Source organism: Microtus ochrogaster, unplaced genomic scaffold (assembly GCF_000317375.1).
Source record: "Microtus ochrogaster isolate Prairie Vole_2 unplaced genomic scaffold, MicOch1.0 UNK9, whole genome shotgun sequence".
Classification (NCBI taxonomy): Eukaryota; Metazoa; Chordata; class Mammalia; order Rodentia; family Cricetidae; genus Microtus; species Microtus ochrogaster.
Genome location: NW_004949107.1, coordinates 7,943,046 through 7,960,831, shown reverse-complemented (window position 1 = coordinate 7,960,831; position 17,786 = coordinate 7,943,046). Strand labels below are relative to the sequence as shown.

The 17,786-nt window shown below is 41.8% G+C and overlaps 1 protein-coding gene across 1 annotated transcript in view; it reads right to left on the bottom strand.

Moving 5' to 3' along the window:
• Wdpcp (WD repeat containing planar cell polarity effector) overlaps positions 1–17,786 on the bottom strand; it is a 288,056-nt gene that overhangs the window by 41,818 nt on the left and 228,452 nt on the right. The gene's annotated exons all lie outside the window — the stretch shown is intronic.

Below are 17,786 nucleotides of genomic sequence, written 5' to 3'. Positions count from 1 at the left end.
GTAAAGGAGAATAATCCCAGGTCAGTAGCATAGACCAGATTTTCAACGAGATTATAGAAGAAAGTTTCTCCAAACTAAGAAAACACACACACACACACACACACACACACACACACACACACACACACATACACGAAGCACACAAAACAACAAATATACAAGAAAAGAAACTCCTCACAGCATATCAGTTAAAGCACTAAACATATAGAGCAAAGAAAGACTACTGAAAACTCAAAAGAAAAAAACAAAAGTCACATACAACGGAAAACCTAGCAGAATAACAGCTGATTTCTCAATGGAAGCTTTGAAAGCCAAAAGAATCCAGAGCAGTGGTTCTCAACCTTCCTAATGCTGCAGCCCGTTAATACAGTTCCTCATGTTGTGGTGATTTCCAGGAATAAAATTATTTTTGTTGCTACTTCACAACTGCTAAGACATCCAGTCTTGAGGACTGAGCAACTACCAGATTCTTGGCCTTTCCACCGAGAGACAGCCATTATTGGACTACCTGGAAACAGTCTGTAAAGTACTCTAATCTCTCTCTGTGCCTGCCCTGCCCCTCTCACACACGATGATTCCATCAGTTCTGTTTCTTTAGAGATCCATGGCTGAAGCAGTAGGGGATTTCAATACCTCCCTTCTTCAGATAACGGGTCATTTGGACAAAAACTGGTCAGAGAAACATGAGAGCATCATGCACCAAATGAACTTGATAGGCATCTACAGAATGTTCCACCTCATCACCAGAGAATATATATCCTACTCAGCGGGCCATGGAAGTGTCTCTAAAACAGACCACATCCTAAGACACAAGACACATATTTACCAATTAAGAAAAACTAAACTAAGTCCATGTATTCTATCTGATCGTAATGTGGTAAAACTTAAGAACTGATGAAAAAAAAAAGTTAAAGCCGGGCGATGGTGGCACACGCCTTTAATCCCAGCACTCAGGAGGCAGAGGCAGGTGGATCTCTATGAGTTCGAGACCAGCCTGATCTATAGAGCTAGTTCCAGGACAGGCTCCAAAGCCACAGAGAAACCCTGTCTCGAAAAACCAAAAAAAAAAAAAAGAACTGATGGCAGAAATATCTCTAGTAAGTATATAAACTCATGGAGAGTAAATGACTCACTTCTAAGTGATGAAGGGGTCAAAGAAGAAATCAAGAAAGAAAACACTTTTGGATTAAGCAGAAATGAAAATGGAATATAAAAAACTCTGGGACACATTGGAAACAGCTCTACATTAAAAAAAAATAAAAACAGCACAAATAAATGACCTAATGCAACTCGAAAATTTGGAAAAATGAGAACTAAATGTAGTAGAAAACAAGACATGATCATCAGGACAAAATTAATGAAATAGGAACAAAGAAAATAATATAGAGAATGGTGCCTATACGAGCTGGTTTCTGAGAAGATGAACAAACCTGGCAACCTGCAGGCCGCCCCAGCCAGGGGAGCAGGGAGGCTGACTGCAGATCTTCACCTCTCCCTCTCATCCCCCCAATCCCATCCCCCGCCTCACCCCAGCTCTGCATTAGACCACCCGCTGCAGTCTCCCCTTCCTCTCCGCCCCCTTCTCCAGTGGACCACACAGATCCCCCACCCCACATTTCCTTCCCTCACTCATTGGATTTGAGCTCTGTTCCATGGCAGGAAATTCATGTCTTGCACCATAAGCCTAGCCAAAATTCCACAGCTGGAGAGGACATAGACTCTAGGGCCATGATCCCTTTGGGAGGTTTGAACAATCCTTTCACAGGGGGGACCTATGGTCATCAGAAAACCCAGATATTTACATTACGATTCGTAACAGTTGCAAGTTACAGTAATGAGGTAGCAACAAAATGATTTTATAGTTGGAGGTCACCACCATGAGGAACTGTATGAAAGGGTCACTGAGTTAGGAAGGTTGGGAACCACTGCCCTGGGAAGTAATCTACTTCTGTATTTTGCTAAACAATCATGTAGTCAAACTGTTTTTTAAATATTGGTATTTATTCTTTGAGATTTGGGCTGTTCTCAACACTAGTCCAAAAAGCTTCTTTTTGTCACGGGCAATGATTAATGCAGAGACTCACAAGGGGTCACAACTCATAACTGATGAGATTGATTTTGAGTGTTCCGCCCCAGATGGGACAGGTGCATCAATACTCACAGCCATCCCAGGGCTCAGGGAACATCACAGAAGATGGGCAGAAGAAATGTCATAGCTGAGGGATGGCAGGAGGCCTGTGAAATGGTGCCTTTGGATATGACGTGGATATAAAACTCATGAATTAACAGAAGCTGTAGTTACCTACATAAGACTTGTACAAGATCAAACCAGTCAAATTCCATCAAGGACGGAGGAGGTGCTCGCAAGGCCCCCCTCCTAGCTGAGGAACCATTGGCAGTTGATAGCAGCTGAGGAATGCAGTAATTTTTCTTTGTGACTGTGTCCACTGATCTATGATACAGTGGATGGTTCTACACCCATGCACATATGAGCCGCACTACCTGGACATCATGAGATAAAGAGAAAGAGACATAAAGATGATGGGGTTCAGGGTTTGGGGAAGCTGGAGGTGAGAAATGGGGAATGGATGTGATCATAATTCATTATATTGTATGAATACTCAAAGAATATTTTTTCCAATAATTAAAAACCATGCAGATTGACTTAACACAAAATTAAAAGTCATTCACAGTGGGTAATGGAGAAAATAGATGCATGCAGCTGAGCTAGTGATGGAAGTCTGGGCTCTGAGTTTGAGAAGCTGAGACTGGAAGATGAAAAGCTTCAGATTAGAGCCCATCTCAATAAAAAACAAATAAATCAGAAGACAACAAGAAGATTCTTTCTGATAATGTATGTGCAGATATGGGGGGTGTTTGGGCTTTCTGAGATGGGGTCTGCTGAGTCCACTTTGTTCCTGTCCTCCCTTTGTCCATAAAGATAACCGTGAACAGATCCTGTTGACACCTCTAAGGTGCTAGAATTATGTTGATACAAATATTTTCTATGAGGACTGCTATAAAAATATTGTGGGCCAAGGGCACTGGGTGGGGTTCACGTAAGCAGTATTTTAATGGCATAACTTACACTCATTCCTGCAATGGGTAGCATTTTTGAACTTCCAAAATGACTTAAACAAACATTTGAAAAATAAAAAAATCAGTATCTTAGTAACATTTTTCCCATTAAAACACAAAAAGCAAAAGAATGTATGAGAACAGGGGCTGCCAAATTGTGCTCAGGCCTGAGTCAACTGGTTGTTTCTCCAGAGCTTGTGAGCTAAGAGCAAATTAATTGCTTCTAATGGTTGGAAAATATCAAAGGAAGAGTATTTAATGGCATGTCAACATTGCATGAAGCTAATACTAATATATATGTCCACAGAGTTTTAACGAAACACAGCCTTGCTGTTTCCACTTACACACGTGCAGTTGAGCACACGAGAAAGTGAGCGGTCTGCACACTCAAAGTATTTGAACAGTGTTTACAGGAATTGCTGTGTTTTGCAGTACTTCCTTAACCCAGAATAGGTTGGTTCATGGCAATCATACTTTCTAAATCTCTCCCAAATTTATCTTAGTTCTAGTAAAGAAATGATTGGTTTGTTCTTCAATTAGTCAACTTTTTCATTTAACAGGTAAATTCTTGAGACCAACAATAAAATATTTGAAATAGCTTTCTTTCTCACAGCTGTCACTGGAGTAAGGGAAGACTAACATATCATTTTGTGCTGGACCACATAATTAATGGACCAGTGCACACATTGATGGGTTTAGAGGAAAAGTGATTGAAATTTGAACCACCAGCTTTCCCTTTCTTGTTACTTCAAAACTGGTTTGTGCTTTAAACATCACCTTACAGGTGTTTGTCTTTTCTTATTTGTCAGATAAAAACTTTCTCAAGACAAAGTTTCGTGGTTTGGTTCACCTCAAATATAATCCCCAGACCCTCACGATTAAACCTACAATAAGGTGCTACTACGCTGTGTTCCTAAGGAGCCCCAATGGATATTTCCTTCTAAAACTAGAAGTCAGAAGTGTTTCTGTGAACAAATACAAGGGCTGAGTGTCCGTGCAGAATGCGTGGCTGAAGGTGAGGGCCGAGCAGTTCATTCATGTACAGCAAAAGGGCGAAAACTTTTCATATCTAAAAGTTGACACATGAACTACTGCTTTATTGAACTCTAGAACTCTATTCTATTGCAAGTACGATTTTTGTTCATATAAAGAGGAGGGGGTAATGGAGTTATTTTAATTGACTATATTGTATCTGTACAGGTGGAATTTTTATGATCTTACATATATTTTTTTAAATGAAAGGAGTTGTAATATATGCTTATGGGTTTTAAAAAAGAATAAATATCAAGCTAAGGAAGAAGTTGTATAGTTGCTGCCAAAGTGTGACATGAATAAGTATTTGTTTCTACATTCAGTAAAATTGGTTATTTCCCATTGCCTGCTTTAAATACAAATTGTTCTGTAATTCTTTATAAAATAATAAAGGCCTCCTTTGAAGTCTTTTTTGGTGTTAATACCAATTTTAATTAAGTACATAGCATGTTTTAAAATAATGATTTAAAATCTGCCACAAAAGTTAGTGAATTATCTTTTTATCGTCATCTGAAATAGCTGTTGAATATCTGATCTGAATTAATTTGGAGGCTAAGTTACCAATTATGATGCTCAACCTTGCAAATATCCATGCACACAGGTACATGCATACGTACGCCTTGGAAACCCTCTTTGTATTGCTCTGTATTATAAGGGCTTGTTGCTTTTTTTTTCCAGATGAGTGCTTTTATGAGTCAAAACATTAAGAACATTTTTCTGATTTTACCTCTAGGCATTAAGGCAAAAGAAGTACAGGTATTATAGCCTGACTTGCTTTAGACATCACTATGCTGCTCTGAATGACAGCTTATAATTTACAAGTAGGGTGTGGCTAATAAAGTCACTGAAGCAGACACAAGCATAGGTTTCCCCCTCATATACACTCCTGGCCTGTCAATCACACTTCCCAAATGCTTTGTTGCACAGACATGCCGATAACTAAAACCACATTTTACCTGTTTTTGTGCCCAAAGGCTTTTAAAAGGCTATACAACCAAATCGGTGTTTGGAAATCCCAGCTTAAAGCGCAAGTCTTCAAGCACAGACATTTATTTAATCTAAAATAGTAAAAACTCCTTGTGTTTTCTTAAAGTAACTGACATACCATATCAAGAATGACAAAATTATAACTTAAGATTGTTAGGGCTTAGTTTTTAGATTGTGTGTCATTTCCAATATTTTCTATGCTTCTAAACAATGTGGAAATAAATGACTGAAACATTTCAATGCTTGGTAATATCTATGCATATCATACACAGGGAAAACAAACAACAAACTCTTAAGGCTATGCTGGGTACATTCTTCAGCATGCGATTCCGGATAGTGCCCTTAGTCATTCTTTCTTATAGCCTACATGTCCTCTGTGTGTGTTCTATGCTGTGTGGGAATTCTGTACAAACCTTTAACTTTAAAGCATAGATTTGGTGGGTAGAAACAGGCTTGCAGACACTGAGAATTTGTGTACTTTTAGCAAACCATTTTCTGGTTTTAGAAAAGTGATTTCTATTATACTAGACTTCAAATGGAGAAAATAAGACCATGGGGTTGTAGAGATTTCACTACTTGTACACAATTTGATAGTGGTGTACAGGGTGAGAAAGAAAGTTGAGAAACAGAACAGCAGAAGGCAGGGAATCTGAATAAACACAACTCCAGGCTGGATGTGAGTGACAGCTACATTGGTAACCCTGAGAGGCTGAAGGCAGTCTTCGGTTAAAATGGATAGTATGTGGTATCCTGGAAAATGGTCTCCAGCCTGGATCATGTTTCCTGATGACTTCTATCTCCTGGCTGGAACATTAAAAGTTCTTTGGAGTGCTTTATAATATTGAGATCTTGAACATCTTTTCCTTAGTTTGTAGGTATTGAAGGTATGTATGCTAGTGCTGAATGGTATAATTTGTTGTTTTTTTTCTATATATGTAGAAATAAAATTTTGTATGTGTAGGAATAAAATGTTGCATATTTGTCTTGGATGCAGTGACGACGTGAAAAAAAGACTAAAGCTGGTAAGATAGAAGTACCATGGGACAGGTATAGATGGGGGGCAGGCTCCTGACTCTGAGCTGTGAGTTGGGGAATCATGCTTATACAGGGCAGGTATAGATGGGGGGCAGGCTCCTGACTCTGAGCTGTGAGTTGGGGAATCATGCTTACTACAGGACAGGTATAGATGGGGGGCAGGCTCCTGACTCTGAAAGGTAGTGGTCCTAGAGCTACAGAAAAATTAGGGCTGTCCTCTGCTCTGTTTTGTTGGCAGACCCATGACTTCTGGTGGCATCCAAGTGCCAGATGCTGGGCCATTAAGGCAGGATGGTACCTGTCAGTGGCTGTGGAAGCAGCTTGTATAGCTCCATGTGTGTTCTTCATTAGAAAGAGTGGATGCACTTAAGCAGGCACTGTGGAGTCTCCCGCCTTTAGGCATGCCAGTCAATGCTAAGCTGGGGTTACTTGTACATGCCCTGTCTTTCTCCCCCGTGTACTCACCAACCCCATCCAGAGAGCCTGGGTTAACAAACTGCTTTCTTCTTTCTCTGATGCCTTTCCAATCTCTGTGCTGTTTAGACTTCATGTTACCTCCTTGCTGGCAGATTTGTCTGTGGTCGCTCTTGGAAATGGCATTTTTCCCCTTCTTAGTCCAGCCATTTCTGCACATTCATAAGCCACCTCTATTTGGACACTTTGGCTTCTATCTTTTAGTGATTTAAAAGGCACTGTGTAAGTAGATTTTACCTTTGGATGCTTTTGGATTCTGGAATAGTCACATATAAATGAGAAGATGAAACTGTAATCTAAACAAAGCTTAACTTTTATATTCTATATATACCTTACTCATATAGGTGGGAGAGCAAGGTTTTCAATTGTTTTTTTTTTACAGGTCTCTCTATGTACCCCTGGCTGTCTTGGAACTTACTATATAAAAAAAGCTGGTCTTAGATTCAAAAGAGATCCACCTGCTTCTGTCTCCCCAGAACTGGGATTAAAGGTGTGCACTACCACACCCAGCTTGTTATTTTTTAAGATGGGGTCTCACTATGTTGCATATGCTGAACTGGAATTCATGACCACCCCAGCTTCCCCTGTAAGTGGTATTACTGGATGGAGCCTGTGCACTTGCCACACACAGCTGGATATGGCGTCTCCTAGTAATGGAATCCTGCTAATACTTTAGAGCATTTCAGACTCCTGGGTTAGGGGTGCATAACCTGTTCAAAACAGGGTGAGATAAAATCCATATAACAAAGGATTCAAGCCATTAAGAAGTGAATAATACTTCACTAGTTTGTTGTATCTGGGTCAGTGACACTGCCTGTGGTTATAGATTCTGCAGCTCTTCACTGCTTCTGAAGAACAGTCCCTGAGTACAGTTCAAGGGAGCGGTGGCCCGGGCAGTATGGTGGTTCCTATTTGACTGTCAACTGGAAGGGATCTCGAATCACTTTGAAGACAAGTTCCCGGGCTTCTAGCTGAGGTGAATGGGGCAGGAAGGCCCACCCTAACCCAGGCTAAGGAAGGAGGAAGCAGGCGGGGCTCTCACCACATGCAGTGTGGCCAGCTGCCTTGAGCTCCCGCCACCCCTGGGGACCGCGCCTCAAACCGTGAGCCAAAATACATTCTCCCCCATGGTGCTGTGGTCAGGAAAAGGAATACAGCAGTAAGCAGATTGCTGTCCCGTGCTGTTGTGGTTTAACAGGCAGTAGGTGACATCCAGCAGCGACACAGCAGTGGCTCATTTCTGTAGTGGACTGACACTTACACGTGGTTTATAAAAACGGAAAACACGAAAGAATTCCAAGCCGCCAAGAAAAGGCACCATAAGTGACTGCAACAGAACAGGCCTATGGTCATTATCATGTAGGCACACGCTTCTGTGAGACCTGAAGGGACACGGAAACAACGTGACTTGGTACAGCAAACCCTGACAACAAAATCACATGCCCAGTCCCTCAAAGCCACCCACACTGAAGCAACCCCAACAAGAGCCCAAGTGCTGTGTGTGTGTGCAGGTATGTGTCTGTGTTTTCATAAGAGAAAGACTGTGCCATGGAGAATATTCTTTCTATTTGGACTCCTAATTTTATCCATAGGGAAAAGACCGTAGCGAGTTTTCTTCTGAAGTCCCAATGTAGCTGCAACATTATTTACTATAGACTCTCACACGTCCAGAAAAGACAGGACAGTTAAGTATTTGTGAAGTCCAGTATTGACTTTAATACCCACCTAACAAAACTTATCTCAAGTAAAAATATAAATCAAATCAAGAACACTGCAGTCAACGGATCTGGGAAGATGCAGAGCTAAGTTCCTGCAGCAGAGCAATGTGGGTGTCTGGTGTGAATTCCCTCCAGCTCCTGCCTGCTGATTAGTACACAGGGGGATAAGGACTCATGCTCAATTCTGCACATTTGTAAATTTGTTTTAATCTGAATATTAAAGTCTTAAGCTAATGCATCCTCTGTAATCCTAAGTTTCATACTTACTGTTTTAGATACCTTACATTTGGGTTTCATTATGACTCTAATTGTTGAATTTGAGTTGTGTATGTGCAGGACACATGGAAGCGCTTTCTTTCCATCATGGGTTCCAGCAACTGAGCTGAGGTTGTCAGCGTTCACCCACTCAGCCAGCAACCAGCCCCTTAGGATGCTGTTTCCACGCATGTACACTTTGTACTCTGCTCATGTCCATGCTTCCCCTCCTGCGTTTTCCTGAGCGCAGCCTCCTTCACTGACTGATGGTCCTCCTATCAGGCTACAGACGATAGGATGCTGTACTCCTTATGGCTGAGATTCCACTGCACACACTCACACTCCTTTGCTTTACTGACTCATCGCTGGCTCCTCACTTGACTGCTGTGAACAGTGGCACTATGAACAGCTGTGTGAGCAGGCCGCCCTCTGTACGGTGATTCCAGCTCCTCCTACGGATCAGGAGTGGTATATATAACCAGATCCAAGTGGTAGCTGAGGTTTTTGAAGAACCTCCATACTGCCTTCCAAACCAGCAGAACTAATTTACACTGCCATCACCATTGTACGGGGTTCTGTCCCCCAGAATCCTCACTAGCACTGGCTATTAGTTAATAGTCACCACCTAAGGAGAGTCTACATAGATTCAACGCTCCCTTGCTGACTAAAGTCATGTTGTTGTTTTTCCATGTATCTGATTGCTATCTGTCTTCTGAGAACTCTCTGTTCAATTCATTTGCCCATTTGTTGATTGGATAATTTAGAACCTAGGGTGTTTAGGCTTTTTAGTTTGTTGGAGAGTCTAAATATTAATTCCCAGGTAGATGCATAGATGGAAGATACTTTCTACGTCTTTATAGGCTGGCTCTTCGCTTGTTCCTTTGATGTCCGGCCTGTTTATTTCGTACTACCCTATTGTTCCTGCATGGAACTTTTTCACTATGCTCATAGCCAATGCCCCACTTCACAGCTGACTCTCCTGGCCTCCTCCTTGCCCACACGAGGTGACAGGGTGTTCTCACGCGCATGATGTTCTGCAACATAGCTTAGCCTTAAACAGTACGTTGCCCCCTCAACCAAGATGCTGCCTGGCTAGAGCATAGTAAGATACTGGAAGTGACAAAATGGATGATTTTTTTGGGTCATTTTTTTCTCTAATGCTGGTCTACCACAAAGTATGCCACTATCAAGGCTTGTGAAAACTGTGGGCTTTTCTTAACGCTAGGACTGCTCGCCTCCTGTATGAGGCTGAGGCCACGACTCCCTGGGGGAACTGGAGCTGGAGCCATGGGCCCTTCCTGCTATTTGCTACATTGGCTTTCTGTTTCTCTACACCTTCCAGTTGTCTGGTCCTCTTTTGTGATTCATGGTGTTTCTTCTCTATCTCTTTCCTCTTTATTCTTTTTTTTTCTTCCTTGAGATAAATTCTACTCTATTACTCTGATTTTTTAGTATTTACACAGTGACATGGAGGCATCTTTTCACCTCCCCATCTTACCCAAGAACCTTTTATTTCTTGTATTTCAGCTGCCTTTTAATCTCCAAATCTGTCAATCTAGACATAAGAAGTAAAAGAGTTGGTACAGTCTCATGACAGAGACACAGAACACTTAAGAATGGTGTGCATGCTTTGTCCCAAGACAGAAAACTTTTAAGCTGGAGGCAGCCTCCCTGCTGAGGAAGAACTGTCATCGACAGCTCGACGCAGTTGTGGACCCTGGGTGCTACACTACTAGCAAGTCAACAGTATTGGCACATCTGTGGCAGGCCTGTTACGTAGGCAACTAGCCACTTTCCTGATTGAATTTGAGGCCTGCTTCATGGGAAGGAACTCACATCTGGAATTATAGTCAAAAAGCTCACAGCTGTTGAGTTCATGAACTTGGCTGGGAGGAAGCTACTGTTGCGCTAAATAGATTTGATGTGTCTATTAAACTGCCCTCTGGAGATTTTTTTGCTTATGACCATAGATTAGCGCTACTGACAGCTGTTGTCAGAGAGATTCTTTTCGCAGTGGTTTGTGTTTACTGCAGAGACTTGCTGAGAACAACTGAGTGCTGAAAGCTGAGTCCTATATCAGATACTTCCCCTTCCAAGGCTCAGGGAGCATCATGGAGGAGGGCACAAACAGAACATGGAGTTGAAGGAAGAGGTGGAATGTAGAGAATGCTTCCATCAGGGCACGGCGGTGTGATTACTGCATTCTTCAACTCCCGGGAGCTGTGATTATCAGCAAACGACCTGTGTGAGATTGGCCCAGCGACCACTACCACAGACAGAGGAGTGGATCATGAGGCCCCAATCCTCCCTGAGGATATAAATGCAGTTAATGATCACTAGGGAGAGACATTTTCATCAGTGGTAGCCATTGGTAAAGAACCCATGCTCCTGCAAAGAGCCCCTTAAAGAGGAGGGCCAGCACTCTAGCAGGCTATACTTTGATCAGGATGTCAATCACCTACCCAGACCCTTTGTTGAAAGCCCATGCTTCGAGAACGGAGTTTCTGATGATGGAATACTGTAGAAGCTTTAGGAAATTGAGTGGCAGAGAAGAAAGAGCAGCGGGTAAAGTGACTGATGTGCAGACATAAAAGCAGGGCACAGCAACCTGTCTGTGAACCTGAGCTGGGCAACAGGAAGTGGGGGAAGGCAATCTCCTATGGCTTCCTAGCCAGCCAGTCTAGCCACCGAGCTCTAGGTTCAGTGAAGAAATCTTGTCTCAAATAAGGGTGAGAGCCACAGGGGGAACCCCCCTGAAATTGATACCCACATTTGTGTGTGTGTGTGCCTGACGCATGCATGCATGTAGGCATGCACACACATACACACACACAGTGTGTGTGTGTATGTGTGTGTAAGAAAAGGTAGTTGTAGTAGTTGAAGGAAACATAAAACATAATTTTGTCACTTAAACTGGTGGCCAACAAAGCAATCTGTGAACACTGATGACTCGAATCTGCTGGAGAACACTGTGAATCCCAACCTTTGTTCTAGCTACCAGACAGTTCACTCTTTTCTGAGTAAACCATTAAGTAATTATTACTGACCCTTCGAGCTGTGGCGGGGAGCACTAAGGAAGTGCACACAGCTGGGCTGTCTAGGAGTCTAGGGATGACTCACAGTAATGAGTTCCAGGCTAGTTAGTGAGACACTATCACAGCAACAACATAAACCCCTTTAAAGGTATTGTTTTCAGGATTTCTTGATGTTCCTGACTGAGTCTTGGTGTTATGTTCTATCCATCACATCAAGTCATCTTACTTTGAATAAACAGAAGAAAGGTTATAAAAACTTGGCGTGCACATTGCCCATCATAAAAACATTTGCCAGAAAAAAAAAACATTTGCCAGCTATCTCTTCTGCTTAAATGAACTCATTTCAAATATCCAGATGGCCAACTTGAAAAAAACTATAAATTTCATAAAACAATGAAACAAGCTTCTCTACATATCATTGCAGTAATATGCTTATGAATAAGTCTAATTTTGAAAAAGATAGGCGGTTTTAACAGACACAGTATTTCTCTTTCACACTGTATCGTGTCTTCTGCCTTTGAATATGAGTGCATGAGCACAAGTCTGTCTTCTTCCTTCGCAGCAGCTCACAGAGAAAGAACATGGCAACTCACTGCTACAAATAGTAAAGAATAAGAAAAAATAAAATTAGTAGAACATTTACCCAGTATTTGAGGCATGCACTCACTAAGCAAAATCACCATGAAAATCTAAATAATCTAGACTAACTCTAAATACTTTCACTGGTGATTACAGAGGCAACTGAAGTAAAAAGTCATGATATTTAGACAACGTAGGAGAAATAATTTCTCTGACTGAAGAAAAGTAATGCATACACACACACACCTCCATTAAAGCAGACTACTTGACTAAGTGGCATTTAATCTTCTATATTATAAATAGAGCTGTAAGTCCACTAAATTAACAAGTCAATTTCAGGAATTGCTTCCCATTCACGAGTCTTCGGAATAGGCCGCCTCTTAGTGTGATTTGTCCACATGCCACACAGCGGTTCTGAGGAGCCTGAGCTGAAGCTCAGAGCCACCTTCCCGCAGTGTGCTGCCCACTTGTCAGAGGTGCCCAGATTTCGTACTGTTTAGCATATGTGGAAGCAAAAAGGACAAAGAACCTTTCTAACTGTGTATGTGTGTGTCAATTTGACACTGTTAAATCAGAGTAGTAAACTGGTAGCAGTTAATGCTATGGCAGGAGGACATCAAGGAACACCAGTGAACTTCTAACCAATGGCAGAGAGACTGCGTGCACAGCAAGCAATTAAATGCCCATGGCCTTCAACTCTGTGTCCTCTTCTTTACAGTGGAAACCAAGGCTTAACTCCAGTGGTTACCACACATGTAAAACTTGACTGTGACTATGCTAGTGACTATGCCTTAACAGAGGAGGTATTTTCCAGGAACACTGATTCCAGTATGGCAGCAGTTCTCAACCTGTGGTCACAACTGGAAGGTTAAAGGTGGAAAGAACGCCCTGCCCCGGACTTGACCCCAGGACAAGGTTTTGAAATCCCACCAATCCCTAAACTTGTCTCAGAGTCAGGTGCAGAATCCCACCAATCCCTGAGTTTGTTCCAGAATCAGGCAGCAAAGCCACACCAATCCCAAGCCACCCTGGAAAGCTTCATCTTCCCCACAAGATACCCCCTGTACTCTGTTCACTTTGCCGCTGTGGCTCACTCTAGAGGAGCCAACCTGCTGGATGTTCCCTTCCCAGTAAATCTCTTGAGTGAGGCTTGTGCGGTGTGGCACTTTCGACAGAAAGCCCAGCTGTAACAACTTTCACCTGAGCCACAGAGGAGCAGCACTGTCAAACCTTTGCTGGGAACACTGTTCCCTAACAGAACAGAGCTGGTACAGTCCGAGCGACCTAAGCAGAGCTGGTACACTCCGCTGGAGTGGAGCAGAGCCATAAGCCACTGCACTTACAGAGCCTTTGTGTTAGTCCTTGGCTCCTGACTGTCCTTTCCATCTGAGCTGCAAGGTTTTCAGTGACCCCCTTGGGGATCATGTATCAGACATCCTGCATTTCAGATTTTTACATTACAATTCATACCAGTAGCAAAATTACTGTTATGAAGTAGCAACTTAATAATTTTATGGTTGGGGGGTCACCACCTCTATATGAGCTCACCACCTCTATAAGCTCACCACGTCTATATGAGCTCACCACGTCTATATGAGCTCACCACCTCTATAGGAGCACACCACCTCTATAGGAGCACACCACCTCTATAGGAGCACACCACCTCTATAGGAGCACCCCCACCTCTATATGAACATACCTGCCTCTAAAGAAGCACACCCACATCTAAAGGAGCACACCCACATCTAAAGGAGCACTCTACCTCTGTATTCTTCCTTTGTTCATCCTTCACTTCTGTTGTCTCCTTTGTTTTCTAAACAATTTCACTTCCACTTTCTTGTCAAATATATGTGCATATTTTATGTACTTAAATAAAATTTAGGGAACACATATGATATTTGTGTTCATGAGACTGGCTTAATTGGTTTAATTTGAAAATCTACAGTTGCATCCAATTTCCTGCAAATGGTGCTACTTCATTCTTCAGGGTTGACAATGCCATTGCATATATACCACTTTGTCTATTCATTTATCTGGTGTCTATTCATTTATATGGACACTGGTTGGTTCACAGCTTAGCTACTGTAAATGGTGCTGCAGTAAACACTGCTGTTCAAACACATCCATGATGTGCTAACTCAGAGTCCTTCAGGGAAATACCCAGGAATGACGTAACTGGGTCATATAGTAGCTCTACGTTTAGTTCTATTGAGAGAGTCTGAGAACGGCTGGCTCCGTTTGCATTCCTATCACCAGTGTGCAAGTTTTCCCTTTGGTCTGTATCCTTGCCAGCATTTGTTATTTCTTTTCATAGTAACTGCCATTCTTACTAAGATGGAATCTCAATTTTGATTAGTGTTTCCCTGATGGCTAGAGTAAGGGTGAACATTTTTCCCTGTGTTTATTGGCCAGTTCTATTTCATCTTTTGAGAACTATCTGTTCACTTGATCAGCCCATTTATTTATTTGATTTCTTGATGTTTTAAGAACGAGATACTTTTGCTTTTATCGCTGTGGCACCAACTGGATGTACACCTTTACCACGACTCTAGAAAACCAAACAGGCATCTTGGACGAAGAGAACCTGCTAAAACCCAAGCTCGGAATGCCTTCTCAGTGACGTGGGACTATACTGATAACATGCTTGTAAGCAGAAAGCAAGGCGAGGATGCAGCCTAGTGGTGGTGAAGTAGCCTTAGGACCCAGTGGTGGGGCCTGACAGTTGGAGTGCAACTCAAGTTGTGGAGACAGAGCAAGGCACCTTCTCTCTCAAGTCACTGTGATGCGGGATCTTCTGCTCAATGATATCCTAGAAATATTCCAGAGAGAAGACCTAACCTAATAGCTAAGAGGATATTCCTAGAATCAACAATAGACCATAGTGCACACATAACCTACATTAAGAATCAAAGTGTAAAATATAGATTTACCAAATAGTTTGTGCTGTGCTGAGACCGATGCCAGTCTGACTTCTCAGGCACATACTGCAAATGACACAGTAATAGTCTCCCTTAAAGGAAAATCTTACAGGGTGCCCACACTTACTTCTCACCCAACACAAACAACTTACTCCATGTATAATAAAGAGTGTGAAACCCTAACTAGGTAGGAATTGGTGAATAATAAAAAGAATTTGTAAACTTGTATTTTACAGGTGTCATAGCTTATCACTCAAGAATTCTTCTTATGATAAACACACACCATGCTTTAATTTGAAAGGCACTATTAATAGCTAACCATTACTAAATTTAATTCTTTGCCAGTCACTGTTCAAAGTATGAATTAACTAACCCAATCCCATGCTAATCTATAAGCTATAACTATATAGTTATATATATGAATACAGATATGTATAACTATATAACTATAGCTATATAACCTATAACTATAATCTAGTACCTATTGAGATTATGTTGTATACAGGAAGGCTAGGCACAGAGAAGGAAAATTCCTTCCCCGTGGACTTGGTAGTAACCAGGTGAGCACCAAAGTCCAATGCAGCTGTCACCATGCTGCATTCTATAAACCCCGCCAGTCATCCTCACAAATCTTCCCAGGGTTATTCTCGTATTTAGCACAACCTGACACATTAATTACTTAGACAATAGATGATTTCAGATTGAGAATACCTGAAATAAGCACGTAGCACAAAAATGAGTAAATCCTCTATTTAGGTCAACAAAATTTACATCGTCTCAATTTATATTATGACTTTATTATAATAGAGCTATTGAATTTTGGCTTATAGGATTTGTGTTTTTCAAAATAATTTTAAATACGAAATATCATATGATATGGGATGCACCTCTGTATGTTGTGAATATGTTTTTATTACCACTGGTTAATAAAGAAGCTGCTTCGGCCTATGGGAGGGCAGAATATAGCTAAGCAGGAAATCCAAACAGAGATACAGGGAGAAAAAAGGTGGAATCGGGAGAAGCCAGCAGCCGCTGGAGGAGTAAGATGCCAGAGCATCACTGGTAAGCCATGGGGAGCACGTGGTGATACACAGATTATTAGAAATGGGTGAATTTATATGTAGAGCTAGTCAGTAAGAAGCCTGAGTCATTGGCCAAACCAGTCATTAATATTAAGCCTCCGAATGATTATTTTATAAGCAGCTGCAGGTACTGGTGGGCATGAGAGAAACTGGTCCAGCAGTAGTGAGTGAGACAGAAAAGTCTCCAGCTACAATCATCCTTTGATTTTATTTATTTTAGCTCTTCTTGTCATACTAATGAGCAACGTAAATTTACCATATAGTACCAAGAAATAAGAAATAGAAGAGACAAAATATTTTATACCTTACTGCTACTACTTGATTGTTATTAAGGTTAATTTTATGTTTTATGGGCATAACCACATGGCTGTGTTAGATCACATCAAAAATGACTCTCTTTCTCCCTTACTTAAACTCTACAAAGTCAGACTCTGACTGTTTTGCCCTGGTTCTGTGAATTTGCCCCTTTCAGTATTACACTATAGTGGTATTTCATTTTAATAAATAAAGTTTGTCTGAAGATTAGAAAGTAAAACAGTCCCTCTGGTCAGCCTTACAGACCAGGCAGTGGTGACACACACCTTTAATCCCAGTAGCCACACGAGTTTGCCATGGAAACCAGGCAGTAGTGGTGCATGCCCTTAACCCTAGCCCTAGTGAGGAATATAGGGTGGGAGGAGACAGCTCTCAGACACAGTCTCATTCTGAGATTCCTGGAGGCAGGATCGCCATTTTGGACTGAGGTCGAGGTAAGAGGCAGTGGCTGGCTGTTTGGCTTTTCTGACCTTCAGGCTGAACCCCAATATCTATCTCTGGGTTTTTATTAATCATGTTACATTACACCTTGAGGATTAGAACTGATGGAGGTGGGATTTAAGAGAAGCGGAAAAGTGGTGGCTTTGGGTGCAAACACCACAAAGCCAAAGCTTTATCTGAGCACTGGGGAAGACACTCACTATAGTACTTTCAAGCACTTCCAAAGTGGGAGTCATCTAGAACTGTGTTTAGGAATCGCAGACATGTGAAACCAAGCCTACTACAGTCCTGGGGGTCTTTTCTGAAGTCTGTGGAATAGATGAACTAAGGGGAATAAAAAATTTGATATCCAATTTGATATCAATACTAGCACACTCAGCAGCATTAGAATAGCCGGGTTTAGAAACAGAAAGTACATGAGGTGTATTTTTATTTTGAGATACTATATATAAAACTGTTCATCTTGTTACATTATAATGTTTAAATGGACTTTAAAGGTCAGTGCTGGCTTTTGGTCTATCTTTAGAATACACTAAACAGTGACATTATCAGCTATGAACCCTGAAATACCCTCAAAGGGAGAGAATTGTTTTATTATATGACATATCTGTGTATCAGCAAATGACTATGTAGCTTCTGTGTTGACTCAATAACAGCACTGATGGTAATGATACACCCATCTCTCTCCCCAGATCTCATGGGAACAGCAGTGCGGAGCAGTGAGATGGCACAGCAGGGGGAGGTACCGGCGACCAAACCTGACAACCTGAGTTCAAGCCCTGAGGTCCACACAGTGAAGAGGAGAGCTGACTCCCACAGACTCTTCTGTCCTCCACA